At 36.2% G+C, this 14,850-nt stretch overlaps 1 long non-coding RNA gene across 1 annotated transcript in view; it reads right to left on the reverse strand.

Annotated features, from left to right (window-relative positions):
- LOC144365342 (uncharacterized) overlaps nucleotides 1-14,850 on the reverse strand; it is a 238,731-nt gene that overhangs the window by 34,537 nt on the left and 189,344 nt on the right. The gene's annotated exons all lie outside the window — the stretch shown is intronic.

Consider the following 14,850-nt stretch of genomic DNA (forward strand, 5'->3'; position numbering starts at 1 on the left):
TGTGCTAGGCAGAGGCTACAGGACCAGTCCCCATTAAAACTCAAAACATTTAATCTCTGATGTAGTTTCCTGCTAGAGTACTGTGTTGTCAACTTTCCATTACTGTAATAAAACACCTGAGATAATCAACTTTTAAGGAGAAAAAGCTAATTTTGGCTCTTGGGTTCAGAGGTTTCAGTCCACGGTGAGTTGGCTGTCATTTGGGGGCCTTTGGTAAGGCAGCATATCATGGAAGGAGTGTGTGATGCAGCAAGCTGCTGACCTCATGGCATCTGGGAAGCAAAGAGAAAGAGGGAAAGGCTGGGGTCACAATATCACCTTCAAGGGCACACACTCAGAGACCTGACATCCTCCCACTAGGCCCTGTTCTTTAAAGGTTTCACCCCCTCCCAAAAGTACCACTGGCTAGCAACCAAGCATTTCACACAGGGACTCCTGGGGATGGTTACCCAAACCACAGCAGCAATGGCATTTTGCATGGGTTGTCAGAACTTGTTGGGAGGATTAAGCACATCCTGTGTGAACCCACTGGGAGAGGACACTGGAAGCTCATGTCTAGTTTCTTACAAACTTCACCCCATATGCCATTTTCCTTTGCTGACCTTCCTTTGAATCCTCCACTGCAGTAAATCATAGCTGTGAGTATAACTGTACCCTGAATCCTGTGGGCCCTTCAAACAAATCGTCTAAGTTGGGAGTGGTCTCTCGCCTTGCTAACACAAATGGGCAATGAGATTCCTCCCAGACTGTAGAACTGGGGTCTAATGAAGGAATCTGGCCCACTTCTACAGTAGACAGTGTTCGTGATCCTGCCCAGCAGAGGAACTCACTATTCGTGGACCAGTGGCTGCTGTGTATCTCCCATACTTCTTTTTTCTGAATGAGAGAACCTCTTGCAGTTTTCTTGTTGTCTGCTCACCATTGAAACTGGTAATGGGTGTTTTGTGTCTCAGTTTCTCCTGCACATCTTTATTCTGCTTTGTGGTACCATTGCTGAGACTCTGCAAACCACATTTCTGCTTTGCCAGCTGGTTCACTGTTAAACTGCAAAACTGTGAGGGCCCTAGCAGGAGATCAAAGGGTTGGAAGAGGGAAAAGGAGTACTAGCCATGCTGTGTGCTTCCTGATTCTGTCTGTGTCACCTCATCCTGGAAGTAGCAGCAACTGAATCTAGTGTGTAGGTTTTTTCTCACCCTCAGGGGCTCACTGCAAGTCCTCAGAATCATCACCACCAACTGAGCAAAGTCTCTTCCTTCTTCCTAAGAAGTCAGTGTCAGCCCCGTAGGTCTCAGTGAATAGCCAAGTCACAGTCCTGGATCCTTGGCTACTAGGTGTGACCATATGACTATTCTTGTTAAAGTAGGTTGCTAGGGTTGCCTTAACAGGGTATCACAAACTGGATGGCATAAACAAAAGAAATCATCCTTTAGTTCTAGAGTCTAGTAGTCTGAATTCACTGCACTGGCAAATTTGGCTTCTAAGGACTGTGATGGAACAACAGTTTTTATGCTTCTCCTGTAGCTTCCGGTGCTATCAGCAATCTTTGCCATTCCCTGCTATAACCCTGATTGCTGAATTCATGTTCACAAGGCATCTTCCCTCTGTGTATGGCTATCTCCAAATTTCTTCTTATTATAAAGACACTAATCACATTGGATTAGAGGTTTATCCCGTCCCAGTATGACCTCATTTTACCTAGTTGCATCTAAAAAAGACCCTACTTCCAAATATTGTCACCTTCTGAGTACTTGTGTAAGGACTTCACCATATGAATTTAAGGAGAACACAATTCAACCAAAAGTACTGGCCAACAGAAGCAGTGCTTACATCAGACACTACTTCTGGCTCTGATCCTTAAAAACATCATTCTATTTCATGCTCTTTTCTTCCCTGTCTTCCTCCTGATGTCAACATTTTGAGAAATCTATAATTTAGAGGACTAAATTTCCAGCATTATCTACAGATCCAATAATGAAGATGACATCTGCCTGAGAATACTGAGATTGATCAGACACTAGAAACCATTTTGAGATTACCAGACTGATATCATTCTTACATACTTCATATTCAATCCTCATTAAGTTTCCCTTAAAAGAAGAGCTGGGAACCCCCAAAGAGTGTCTCTCACTCTTGAGATGGCCCACATTCTCCCTTAAATTTGAGTTTCCTTGCTTTAACCCCAAGTTGTCTCCATATTCTCCCCGAACATGGAGCTACTTTCCTAAATAAACACTACCAGTGAAACTCCACATCATGTACAACCACAAGAATGGAGTCCTAATTAGAATGTTATATTCCGTGAATGTATAATATGTCAAAATACACTCTACTGTCATGTATATCTAAAAAGAAGTGTCTAATGCCTTTGAATAGCAGGTGCTGAAATTCTCTTCCATCACGTAAGCTAAGAACCATGGTGGTCCTGCATTAAGAACCCCCATCTCTCTAGGAATTCCTTGGACCCTTTGAAAACATCTCTTCTTCCCTGACAAAGGATATATTTCAAAGCAAATTTTAAAGAAAATGTGCAGGTGCTGTAATGGGCATTTGGACATTTGTAAGAAGGTAATAGTGTAATATGTTGAAAGAAAAAGTAATGTCTAAATTGAACTTGTTTCTGAACTTAAAAATACGATGTCATTTTTATATTGAGAAGCACTTTAGATGTCACTAAAAACATTCTTCTGTACATATGAGGAGAGCTAAGCTTAGATCTTGAGGCCACTTGAAAAAAAAATTCAGAAATTTAAGCAAAGGGAAAAACATTTTGTCTTCCCCTAAATTAGCACATCAAATACACCTTTTAGAATTTTCCAACATTTTTCATGGTAGGACATGGTTGAAGAAAAAACCATTTTGAATTCCCACATTTCTAGAGAATGCTGGCACACTTTCTGATAAACAGAATGGTTAGTGGCTGGTAGGTCAGTGTAACTCAGCCATTACTATTTTTTAAAATATTTTTTAGTTGCAGATGGACACATATATTTATTTTGTTTACTTATTTTTTTAAATGTGATGCTGAGAATTGAACCCAGTGACTCATACTTGTGAGGCAAGTACTCTGCCACTGAGCCACAATCCCAGCCCTCAGCCATTACTTTTGAGAGTCCATGTACTTAGAAAGAGAAGTGCAGTTGAAATTGTCAACAATATTGCTAAGTTAAGACAAATATTTCCTTGTTTTCTGGTAAAAAGCAGTACCATTTAAAAGGTTCAGACCCATCTTGCATTATGTAATCATGGTTTTCAACACAAATCCAGGAAATTGAGTTTCTCAAAATAGAATGGTAGCACAAGGATGCCCTCTATTCAGATAGGTAATGGTGGCTGAACCATTTTCCAAGCAACCACTCAGATGAAAATTATTGAATTGCACCTAAGTGACTAAAAAAAGTTTTATTTGCCATGACAGAAGGTGATATATTACTACAAAAATAGGGGGTATGGGATACAGAAAAGAAAGAACAATTGTAGAGAATGCAAGATATTAATAAGACCTTTTTCAAGGTAGGAAATTGAATGTAAATACAAGGAAATTGCATGGATTTAATTGCACCAGATATAATTTAATTTTTTAAAAAAAGGACAATATTGCCTCTGTATAGCAAAGTTACTGTTCTTTCTCTTAAATTGGGCTAATAATTGCCACCAATTTTTCTCTTTTTGAAGTGAAAGTAAGGGAACGGGTTGAGTACTGTGAGCAAACAGTGTTCACAAGAAGCAAAATAGATGCTTTAGAAAGAAGACTGGTAACAAAAGCAGGTAGTGTAGCTTGTTCTAGATTCTTGAAAATATCAACATAAATTATATAAATAAACAAGCTTCAGTAAAATTCAGCATCAGTGTTTTAGGGCACTTCTAGGCTTTAAGTAAGCTTTTGTAACATATTCAAGCTGTCCAAATCTCAACCTCACTGTCTGTAAAAGGGGGAAGAAGAAGGGCTGATTTTTGAAACTTGAAGAGTACATGAGAGAAATAAGCGCATTTTCCAGAAGTCTTCCAGTTAGCATTTTCCTGGTAGAACTTCTTTTAGTTTACAGTACCCAGACTTCATAGAATATGAAGTACTGAGGAATTAAATGGAACAAATTATGTTATGTGCAGGTATGAATATGACACAATTAACTCTAGTATACTTATAATGCACTAATAAAAAATAAAGTAATATTTCTTTTGGCTGACATCTACAAAGGAAAAATTAACTTGCCCCAAATTCACTAAAATTTTTAAAAAATGGTAAGTGGGAAAAATCCTAATTACCTTCTAAATACTATTGTTAGATCATCAGATTTACATGTAGAGCCTTCTGGAGTCCACTAAGTATGAGCAAAGGGACTAGGCAGTATGATATCACACACGTAAATGAATACATGGATACCAAAATATTGACTGATTAGTCATCAATAATTGATGGTTTAGTCATTTTATTTCCTAATGTGATCATGTTATTATTTTCAACTAGAAAGTTTACTTTGTCTTATTTACATGTAGGAAATTTGATAGAAAGCTTTGAGTTGACAAATAACACATTGAAATAGTTCCACTTAAGAGAAATGGGAAATAAGCCAGGCACAATGGTGCACACCTGTAATCCAAGTGGCTCCGGAGGTTGACACAAGCTAGCCTCAGCAACAGCAACAGCAACAGCAAGGCACAAAGCAACACAATGAGACCTATGTCTAAATAAATTGCTAAATAAGGCTGGGGATGTGGTTCAGTTGTTGAGTGTCTCTGAGTTGAATTCCCAGAACCACCTCCACCAAAAAAAAAAAAAAAAAAGAAAAAAAAAGTGGTAAATAGGGTCTCAATGTTTTACGACAAGCATTGGATTTTCATACCTATACCACTGATATCAAGAGGGTGATATCTCTATGTCCAAAAATACTGCTTTTCTGAAAGGGATCAAATAAACCCAGACTTTAAACACAGTTAGAAAACAGAGCCTTTATGACTATTTTTTTGTGTGTGTGGGGGAGTACTGGGGATTGAACTCAGGAGACTCAACCACTGAGCCACACCCCAGCCCTATTTTGTATTTTATTTAGAGACACAGTCACACTGAGTTGCTTAGTGCCTCGCAGTTGCTGAAGCTGGTTTTCAACTCACACTCCTCCTGCCTCAGGCTCTGGAGCCACTGGAATTACTGGCCTGCGCCATCGCACCTAGCCACGACTATTTTTGAGAATGTTGTTGCTAAGCATACTATAAAATGATCCTTAACTCCCAGAATTATCATTAAAAAAGCCCACATTCAAACTTATACCATCACTATTTTTAAATAAAATGTACATGTTTAAAATTCATTTTTGTTATTTCTAGGAATCAACTTTTTGTTTTGTCAATTTTTTTCAATTGTTTCTTTTGTTTCAATTTCATCTCTGATTTTAATTATTTTCTGTCTTCTACTGCTTTTGGTGTTGATTTGTTCTTTTTCTAGGGCTTTGAGATGTAATGTTAGGTCATTTATTTGTTGACTTTTTATTCTTTTAATGATTGCACTTAATGCAATAAACTTTCCTCTTAGTACTGCCTTCATAGTGTCCCAGAGATTTTGATGTTTTTATCAGTGTTCTCATTTACCTCTAAGAATTTTTTTTAATCTCATACTTGACTTCTTCTACTATCCATTCATCATTCAATAGTGTATTAGTTAGTCTCCATTTGTTATAATAGCTTCTATTTTTTTATTTTATTGTTGATTTCTAACTTCATTCCTTTGTGATCTGATAGAATGCAGGGCATTGTCTCTATTTTTTTTGTATTTACTAAGAGTTGCTTTGTAGCATAAGATATGTTCTATTTTAGAGAAGGAACCGTGTGCAGCTGAGAAGAAAATATATTTGCTTATTGGTATATGAAATATTCTATATATGCCTGTTAAGTCTAAATTATTGGTTGAACTATTTAGTTCTACAGTTTCTTTATTTAGTTTTTGTTTGGAAGATCTGTTCAGTAGTGAGAGATTTGTGTTAAACTCACCTAGTATTATTGGGTTGTGGTCTATTGATTCTTGATATTGAGAAGGGTTTGTTTGATGTACATAATGGCCCATTATAGGGGTATAAATATTTACTATTGTCATGTCTTGCTGATATATACTTCCCTTAAGAATTATGAAATGACCTTCTTTGTCTCTTCTGATTAACTTTGGCTTGAAGTCTGCTTTATCTGAGATGAGGATGGAAATTCCCGCTTGTTTATTCAATCCATATGAGTGATTGTTTCTTCTCATCCTTCATCCTTTAGCCTGTGGATGTCTTTGCCAGTGAGATGAGTCTCTTGAAGACAGCACATTGTTGAGTATTGATTTTTAATCCAATCTGCCAATCTATGTCTTTTGGTTGATGAATTTAGGCTATTAACATTCAAGGTTATTATTGAGATATGATTTGTATTCCCTGTCATTTTGATTCATTTCTTTTTTTTTTTAATTTGTTTTAATTTTTTGACTTAGTTTCTCCTTTGGTTGAATATTCCTTTAGTGTAAATCCTCCTTTTACTAGTTTTCACTTTTTCTCAAGAATATTTTGTTGAGAATGCTCTCTACTGTAGGCTTTCTAGTTGTGAATTCTTTTAATTTTTGTTTATCAGGGAATGTTTTAATTTCATCTTCAAATCTGAAACTAAATTTGACTGGATATAAAATTCTTAGTTGGCATTCATTTTCTTTCAGAGCTTGAAATATATTATTCTAGGACCTCCTAATTTTGAGGTTCTGGATTGAGAAATCACTTGAGATCTGAATTGGTTTCCACCTATACGCAATTCAATTTTTTTTTCTCTCACAGCCTTTAAGATTTTATCTTTATCCTCTGAGTTAGTCATTCTCATTACAATGTGTCTAGGTGTGGGTCTGCTATAGTTTTGTACACTGGGGGTCCTGTGAGCTTCCTGTATTTGATTTTCCATTCCATTCTTTAGGTTTGGGAAAATTTCTGCTATTATATCATTGAAAAGATTGTGCATTCCTTTGGTTTGTATCTCTGCTCCTTCATCTATTCCAATAACTCTTAAATTTGATCTCATGCTATCACATAATTCTTGGATGTTCTGTTCATGGTTTCTTACCATCTTCTCTGCATGGTCAACTCTATTTTCAAGATTATATTTTGTCTTCATTGCTTGAGGGTCTCTTCCAAGTGGTCTAGTCTGTTAGTGATGCTTTCTATTGAATTTATAATTTGGTTTACTGATTTCTTCATTTTGAGGATTTTTTGCTTGTTTTTTCCCCACAATCTGACTCTTTATTAAAGTGATTTTTTGCTTCCTATATTTTTTTCTTGGATTTCACTCCTTATACTATTCTTTACTTCACAGACCAATTTAACTATGTACATTCTGAAATTCTTCTTGAACATTTCTTCTACTGTGTTATCAGTGGATTCTTTCATTGGAGAACCTTGATTTGTTGGGGCACTTTATTCCCTTGTTTTTTTCATGTAGTTTGTATGTTTTCCCATCTAGCAGTATGGATTTAAGGCAGCAAAAATTCTACCCTGTAGACCTATAGTGTCCATGAAGGTTTCTAGTGCCTCACTTTAATGGTGAGAGCAATATCAACAGCACCCTGTGTAAACAATATGTAGGCTTAAACCTAATAGCTCCCATTAAGGCATTTACTGCTTTCTCGCATTAAACCAAAATGATGGTTTATTTATATAACTACTTATAGTATAAACGGAAAATTTGCTAAAATAGTTTACAATTTCAAATGGTGGATGAGAGAACAGAAGTAGTTTAGCACGCAATATTTGCAAGGGAGGAAGAGAGAATCCAGAAGCAAAAATTCACAGGAAGAGCAGAAGAGGAGCCAACAAAGATTGGCTGTTGGTTAGAGAAAAGTTGGAAAGAAAATAGACAAGTGACAGGAAGAATACAAACAAAGAGAAAAAAGTAAAGATATAGAATACAACAAAAATGCAAAACACCATTCATACATCATCATCCTCCACACATTGATGCATAAAAAACACCCTATTCCAAATATAGTAGAGATGTTAGCAAATAGAAAAATAAAATAAAGGGGCTGGGGTAGTGGCTCAGAGCTAGAGCATTCACCTAACATGCATGAGGCACTGAGTTCAATCCTCAGGACCACATAAAAATAAAAAAGATATTGTGTCCACCTATAACTAAAAAATTAAATATTTTAAAAAAAGAAAAATAGAATAAGTAAAATAAATCTCAATGTAAAGTGGAACTATCAGCATTCAAAAGTTTCTCAGCACTGTCTCTGACGTCTCTTGGGATCACCAGGCCCAGATCAGCCCTGGAAGACCCAGTCACTATCCCACCAATTTGGGCTTCAGATACCTCATGCTTGGCCATGCTGCAGTTCCAAGATATCAATGCTGCTCCTACTTGAGGAGAGACCACCAGGGATATGCTCATACAAAGGAGTGACCTGAGATGCAGCAGCAAGATGGGGGCCACCTGCACTCCTAGCAGGAAGACCTCAGGCATCTCCAAACCTGTAGACACCCCTACACTCGACCTGCAGATCCCAGCCAGCGTCCCTAGACAGAGGCTGTTGTGGTCGTAAACCTGCTGGCATCCTGGCCCCAGGTCCTGGCTGGTGTCCCAAGATAGGTACACCAAGGTGCAACCAAACCTGGAGTCTCCTCTGAAGCAGACCTCTAGGTGGTGGTAGTTGCAGTAGTGGCAGCGGTTGGTGGCAGCACAGGGAAGTCAGCAGCAGCTGTAGTAAAATAGGTGGCTACAGTGGCAGCTGCAACTGTGAGCGTGGGGGCAATGTCACCCAGGAGATCTGGGGGAGGAGGGCAGCAGTGACTATGGTGGCAGCAGCAGGTGGCTGCAGCTGCATGGTCAGCATCACACAGAAAGAAGACCTCCACAAGACCTCAGGGTGTAGCAGTGGTATCAGAGGCAGCAGCATTGGTGGTAGCAGTGTAGGTGGCCACCCATTGGAGAAAAGACCTCCAGGTGTCAGTGGCAGTGATCCCGGAGGTAGCCATGCCCAGAGGAAAAAAATAAAATAAAATAGATACACCTCTGGCCATGCTACCAAGACAAAAAGAGAGAAAACTCAAATTATTAAATATAAAATGAGGAAAGAAATATCACAATGAACCTGTCTGAAATATAGAAGATAATCAGAAACTATTTTGAAAATTTATACTCCAATAAAATAGAAAATATCAAGACATTGACAAATTTCTAGAGACATATGGCCTACCCAAACTGAATAAGGAGGTCATACATGATTTTAACAGAACAATTTCAAGTAATGTAATAGAAAACATGATCAAAAGCCCACCAACCAAGAAAATCCCAGGACCAGATGGATTCTCAACCAAGTTCTACAAGACTTTCAATGGAGAATTTACACCAATACTCCTCAAAGTATTCCATGAAATAGAAAAACAGGGAACACTCCTAAACTCATTCTATGAGGCTATATTACCCTGATACCAAAACCAGACAAAGACACATCAAGGAAAGAAAACTTCAGACCAATATCCCTGATGAACATAGATGCAAAAATTCTCAATAAAATGTTGGCAAATCACATACAAAAACATATTTAAAAGATAGTGCACCATGATCAAGTGAGGTTCATCCCAGGAATGCAGGGTTGGTTCAACAGAAATCAATAAACATATTAATACACTTAAAAAATCATATGATCATCTCAATAAACACAGAAAAATCATTTGACAAAATAGTTATACTCCTGTTCATCTTCATGTTCAAAAACAATAGAAAAACTAAGGATAGTAGGAACATACCTCAACATTGTAAAAGCTATATATGCAAAACCCAAGACCAGCATCATTCTAAATGAAGAAAATTGAAAGCATTCATTTTAAAAACTGGAACAAGACAAGAATGTCCTCTTTCACCACTTCTATTCAATATCATCCTTAAAACTCTAGCCAGAGGAATTAAACAGAAGAAAGAAATTAAAGGGATACAAATAGGTAAAGAGGAACTCAAACTATCACTGTTTGCTGATGACATGATTTTATATCTAGAAGATCCAAAAAATTCCACCATAAAACTGCTAGGCCATATAAATAAATGCAGTAAAGTAGCAGGATATAAAATCAACACCCATAAATCAAACACATTCCTATACATCAGTGATAAATCCACTGAAAGAGAAATTAGGAAAAATTACTCCATTCACAATAGCCAGAAAAAAATAAAATACCTGGGAATCAATCTAACAAAAGAGGTAAAAGACCTCTACAATGAAAACTACAGAACACTAAAGAAAGAAATTGAAGAAAATCTCAGAAGCTGGAGAGATCTCCCATGCTCCTGGATAGGCAGAATTAATATGGTCAAAGTGGCCATACTACCAAAAGCATTATACAGATTTAATGCAATTCCTATTAAAATCCAATGACATTCTTTTTAGAAATAGAAAAAGTAATCATGATATTTATTTGGAAAAATAAGAGACCCAGAATAGAGAAAGAAATTCTTAGCAAGAAAAGTGAACCAGGAAGCAAAACAATATCAGACCTTAAACTATACTACAGAGCTATAGTAACAAAAATGATATGGTATTGGCTTCAACATGGACATGTAGACCGATGGTACAGAATAGAGGACACAGAGACAAACCCACATAAATACAGTTATCTCATGCTATACAAAGGTGCCAAAAAATTCATTGGAGAATATATAGCCTATTCAACAACTGGTGCTGGCAAAACTGGAAATCCATATGTAGCAAAATGAAATTAAACCTCTCTCACCCTGCACAAAATCAACTCTAAGTGGATCAAAGAGTTAGGCACTAGAACAGAGACCCTGCTCCTAACAGAAGGAAAAGTAGGCCCAGATCTTCACCATGTCGACCTAGGATCCTTAACAAGACCCCAAAAGCAGAAGAAGTAAAATCAAGAATCAATAAATGGGATGGATTCAAATTAAAAATCTTCTTCTTTGTAAAGGAAACAATCGATAATATGAGAAGAGAGCCTAAAGATTGGGAGAAAATATTTACCACATGTACTGATAAAGCCTTAATCTCTAGGATATGTAAAGAACTCAAAAAAGTTAACACTATCTATATAGTGTTAACTTTTTATAATATATATATATATATATATATATATATATATATATAAAATGGAATATGTCTCAGCTTTAAAGAAGAATAAAATTATGGCATTTGCCAGTAAATGGATGGAGTTGGAGAATATCATGCTAAGTGAAATAAGCCAATCCCAAAAAAACAAAGGCTGAATGTTTTCTTTAATGTGGATGCTAATTCACAATATGTGTGTGTGAGGGGGCACATGTGACTGCATAATCAATGTGATTCTACAACATGTACACTCAGAAAAATGAGAAATTATATCCCATCTATATATGATGTATCAAAGTGAATAAATGCAGTCTAATGTCATATAACTAGTTAAAACAAATACAAAATACAAAATAAAATAAAATCCATTTTTGATTGTCCAAAAGTGTTATTTTGTCACAAGAACTTTAAAAAGTTTTCAATATTGCTTTGACAGATGTGTATGAAACACCAACATGTGCTCTTTTCAGTGTCTAAAAACAATTTGTGTTCATGAAGAGCTGCCCATCCTCATAAGACTTTACAATCTGTTGCCAGTTTTCATCATGTGCTGGTTGTGACTGTCAAGCATCATACCAACAAACACAAATCATAAAGAACCATACAACTGTATGGAAGTGACTTTCCATTTTTGTGGTTGTATTTAAGGTCATCCTGTCATTTTGGTTTTAACTTCATTCACTTATTTGTGATTGTCCTAAGAAGTATTTCATGGTATTTAATCTAATTGGGATACTTAATGATACTACTATGGATATGTGATTAAATTTGAAGCTATTCTACATTAGGTAATTTCTGGTTACTTTGAATAATAACCACATTTTTCTTACTATAAAATAATATTTTTATCTTAAGTTCCTTATGATAATCATGTGAAGAAATACAGGTTAAACTATAACCAATGAGAGGAAAAGGAACATGCCTTCTCAAGAGATAAAAATATTATACATAGTTGTAGTAATAATTTCAGTATTTTCTTGCATAAACCCCAAAATTATAAGTTTCTACATTCAATGTCTCTCTTCTCTCTTCTGATATATTTATCTTCTTACTCAAAACTTACCATTATTAAGTTACTAAAACCCATGATAGCATTTTAGAGAGGTGTAAGTTTTATTTACTCTTATATTCCCAGTCCATACTCAGATCTTCATAATATGCATTCAAACCACTTTGTGGTTAAATATATTAACCCATGACTCTAGTCTAGTGTTTCTCCTTGTTTTTTTTTTTTTTAAGAGAGAGAGAGAAAGAGAGAGAGAGAGAATTTTCCAATATTTATTTATTTATTTTTTTAGTTTTTGGTGGACACAACATCTTTATTTTATTTTTATGTGGTGCTGAGGATAGAACCCAGCACCCAGCGCATGCCAGGCGAGCGTGCTACTGTTTGAGCCACATCCCCAGCCCTCTCATTATTTTTTAATATCAGAGAACACAAAAAAATAAGGCCATCATCTATGGCACTCTTGGCTCTTGGATAGATGGAGGAGTCCATTTGTCACTGGTCCAAAGACTTTAGCCAACCTGCGCCTTGTCCTATGGCCCTGAGTGCTGAAGCCATCAATGTCTTGACACACCTGTAATTCAGCCTCAGTGTGCCAAGTAGGAAACTTACAGCTGATACTTTATAAAAGACTATGTCATGGATCAGCTGCGATACAAAAAGCTGGGAAAACAGTGTCATCCTGATTCATGCTGAAATGAAAATTTAAAAAAAGAAAAAAAAAAGGATCAACTGCATCAACTACAGCAATTGTTCCCTCATATCTATCAAAAGTTCTGCCACAAAGTTCTCACATGCCATGTGTAGATCCAGGAAATGGCAGTAAGCATTCTCGGTTGGCAGTGGGTCTCCAACATGTAGCCATAACCACTTCTCCAATCAGCAGTTTCTTACAGATCCCTTAAATAGTAAATAATATTTACTATCTGTAGTAAAAACTACTGATTTTGTAAATTATATCAAGATTATCAGGTGATTGTATCACTCCAACATCACACCCTCCTTTTACAGACAAGAGAGTGGAGAAGGAGTACATAATTTTCCCAACTTCCTTTAGCGAGTTAGTGACAAAAGAGAGACTAGAAGTCCAGTCTACCTTGGTCGCAGAGATCCATCGGAAGATTCTAATCCACAATGACCCATCTAAAAGAGATTAAACTTCTAAAGCTAAGTTCTTAATTTGTTCTGAATTGAACCAAAACACTAGAATAAGTTGTATGTTTTACAAGCTCATTTGTATTTTTAAAGTTACATCTTTGTTTTGTTTTCTTGTACCAGTGAGTCTTAATTATATTCAAATGTATATTCAGAAATAACAAGAAATCAGAAACACATTCTGCATTTCTTTTTGGATCAATAGTGCCTCTGATATCTCAGTAATGTGGTAAGACCTCTTTACCATTTGGCTCTTGAGTATCTGGTAAAAAGCTACATGTTAGATGAGATTCAGCTCACATCCCAGAACCATGCTTAAGAGCTTAAGCACTAACCAGATCAGATTATTCATCTTATATCCCGTGATTTTATAGCACTAAATTTTAATCCTCACTGGTTATACAAAGAAAAGAATGGCAGGATGTGGGAGGGAAAAGAACACTTGTGGAATGCCAGGCAGCTTTGGTGCCTTCCATCTTCTATCCTTTACACTGCACTGAGGATGAACTATCTGCTCAAGTCCTTAACCTTAGACTGAACTATTTCATGTACTCCTTGGAATGTGGTTGTTCAGTGATCAAAACCATCAATTTACTAGCAAAATGAAATTAATATTTCTCCAACTTCATTGATGAATAAGTCCCAAGTCATTAGTATCCTAAAATGACTTTTAACATAAGGGCGTTCCCTCATTATGTTAATATTTAAATAACTTACTTCCTGAATATAGTCATCAAAGACAAAATCAACACCAGAAATGCTGTCAAGCTTGCTGAACAATTGTGAAATTATGTGTGCACACATAGAATAAGTGCACTTACATAACAGGAGATAATTTATCAACTTTAACATCAGAATATAGTGGCAAGGGTGGGAATACAGTGAATATGAACTGGCCCGTGAGGGAAAAATAAACTCATTAGAAAGGAACCAGTGGAACATCTTGGACCAGCACAGTTCTGACTCATTGCAAAAGAGAACTTCCTAATTCTCACACTACACCCTTCTCCCTGAGTCAATAATAATCAGATTGGAGTGATATACCAAAGAGGTAATAAAGTATTTCATTTCTGTATTCAGCATTTTTCATAAGTACGATGTAGTTATCTGGAACTTGCTATTCATTATCCCTTCCTTGTATGTTTTTGTTTATTTATTTCATATGGGTGCCGCCATAAAAAAAATGTAACTTATTGGGGCTGGGGCTGCAGCAACAGTGGTAGAGTGTCTACTTCTCATGTGTGAGGCACTGGGTTTGAACTTCAGTACCACATAAAAATAAATAAAGATATTGTGTCCATCTACAACTAGAAAAAAATGTTTTTTAAAAAGTACCTTATTGATTTATGTGTTTCTCACCCCAATTAAAAAATAATATATTGCATATATCTTTTTGCAACTCAATATCTTATTTTTGAAATATTTAAAAAGATAATATTTTTGATAGAGAGGGACATAGTTCTATCCAATCCATTCATTTTAATTGCTACAGTACAACAGTCCACTTTATGAAAAAATCACCCTGTGTTTGGCCAATCTTTTTTCAGTAGAGTTGTCAGATTTAGCAATCTTACCTCTGATAGACAGTTATAGTCTCTTATAATTAGTGCTGTAATAAGCATTC

Source organism: Ictidomys tridecemlineatus, chromosome 7, assembly GCF_052094955.1.
Source record: "Ictidomys tridecemlineatus isolate mIctTri1 chromosome 7, mIctTri1.hap1, whole genome shotgun sequence".
In the NCBI taxonomy this organism is placed as follows: Eukaryota; Metazoa; Chordata; class Mammalia; order Rodentia; family Sciuridae; genus Ictidomys; species Ictidomys tridecemlineatus.